The sequence below is a fragment of the Salmo salar genome, unplaced genomic scaffold (assembly GCF_965601325.2).
Source record: "Salmo salar unplaced genomic scaffold, fSalSal1 ptg000360l, whole genome shotgun sequence".
NCBI classification, from domain to species: domain Eukaryota; kingdom Metazoa; phylum Chordata; class Actinopteri; order Salmoniformes; family Salmonidae; genus Salmo; species Salmo salar.
This window is the reverse complement of record NW_027675360.1, coordinates 152,769-155,000: the sequence shown is the minus strand read 5'-3', so window position 1 is coordinate 155,000 and position 2,232 is coordinate 152,769.

The following is a 2,232-nucleotide window of genomic DNA, read 5'->3' as shown; positions in this document are numbered from 1 at the left end:
CAGGTCATCATCAATATAAAGGATATTATCTAAACATTTCCTTCAGAGACCATCAGGTCATCATCAATATAAAGGATATTATCTAAACATTTCCTACAGAGACCATCAGGTCATCATCAATATAAAGGATATTTAAAAACATTACCTACAGAGACCATCAGGTCATCATCAATATAAAGGATATTATCTAAACATTTCCTACAGAGACCATCAGGTCATCATCAATATAAAGGATATTATCTAAACATTTCCTACAGAGACCATCAGGTCATCATCAATATAAAGGATATTATCTAAACATTTCCTACAGAGACCATCAGGTCATCATCAATATAAAGGATATTATCTAAACATTTCCTACAGAGACCATCAGGTCATTCATCAATATAAAGGATATTATCTAAACATTTCCTACAGAGACCATCAGGTCATCATCAATATAAAGGATATTTAAAAACATTACCTACAGAGACCATCAGGTCATCATCAATATAAAGGATCATATCTCAAGCCTGCTCTCTCTATTGAATGTTTGACGACTTAACTTCATAATAATTAGCCTAGACTTACCAGAGTCTGTCTGTCTTTCCTTCAAATCAACACATTTATCCGACTTCTAATTGTACTGAGAAATATGTGCCACAGTTTCTACAGCCATTTTTTAACTGCGTGGGCTACAAACTTATTTATAATTTCATGTGAGGAAATCACATATTTTCTGACGCTCTTGCAGAGGAAGTAGTCTATATTACAAACTTCAAAATCCTTTTTATATTAATCTCAAATACACTACAAGTTTTAAATTCCCTACATTGCAGGAAAGTTCTCATGCAAAAGGTTATACAGTTCAGATCCTGTACAGGGTTTGTCTTTGGTTTCGGGAAGGCTGAAAGATAACATTGAAATCCCCCCAAGTATTGCAAACAGGATGTTAACTTAGTCACAAGGTTGGGCTAACTACAGTAGTGTTGCAAAATCCTTTACACCCCACTCTTCCCCATCAGTCTTAAGAACAAAACATGTGGTTTAATGTAGATACATTTAGATACAACAGAAACAATATGTGGTATTCTCAACTTCTCTTTTAACAGAACAGAGACATTTCAGAGGAAAGAATGGTGGGAAGTGTTATAGGAGGACGGGTTCATTTTTATGGCTGAAATGGAATAAATAAATGAATTCCATTTATTCCATTCCAGTCTTTACACTGAGCCTGTCCTCATATTGCTCCTCCACCAGCCTCCTCTGGTTTGTATGTGAAAGTATGCAGGTATTCATGTTGTTGTGGAGGCAAATTATATTTAAACAAAATACTTTTAAAAGGTATAATGCAGCCGTAAAAATAAAATAAAATCAGATGTGAAAATGGTGCATTTCTAAGTTTTGTAGAAAAAATATGAAGTTAAAAAGTTCTACCTGATGACATCATCAAAAGTTGAATCATTTTAAAAGCAGTGATTTTTCAAACACAATTAGATTGTCAGTGGTGTGGGGAGCAATAAAATGCCCTCTACTGGGCTAGAAACTCATGGCAGGTTTTGAAAATCACCGTTTTTAAAGAGTTTTTTTCTCATTTTTTTTTAACTACAGATCATAGAAATGTGAAAAGTGCTGTTTTCAGAAATATAGATACTGTTTTGGTGCTGGAGAGGATGAAATATGAGGTTGAAAAGTGCAGGACTTGCCTTTTAACACTAGAATCAGACCTGCTCCCTGACTTTTAACACTAGAATCAGTCCTGCTCCCTGACTTTTAACACTAGAATCAGACCTGCTCCCTGCCTTTTAACACTAGAATCAGTCCTGCTCCCTGACTTTTAACACTAGAATCAGTCCTGCTCCCTGACTTTTAACACTAGAATCAGACCTGCTCCCTGACTTTTAACACTAGAATCAGACCTGCTCCCTGCCTTTTAACACTAGAATCAGTCCTGCTCCCTGACTTTTAACACTAGAATCAGACCTGCTCCCTGACTTTTAACACTAGAATCAGACCTGATCCCTGACTTTTAACACTAGAATCAGACCTGATCCCTGACTTTTAACACTAGAATCAGACCTGCTCCCTGACTTTTAACACTAGAATCAGACCTGCTCCCTGACTTTTAACACTAGAATCAGTCCTGCTCCCTGACTTTTAACACTAGAATCAGTCCTGCTCCCTGACTTTTAACACTAGAATCAGACCTGCTCCCTGACTTTTAACACTAGAATCAGTCCTGCTCCCTGACTT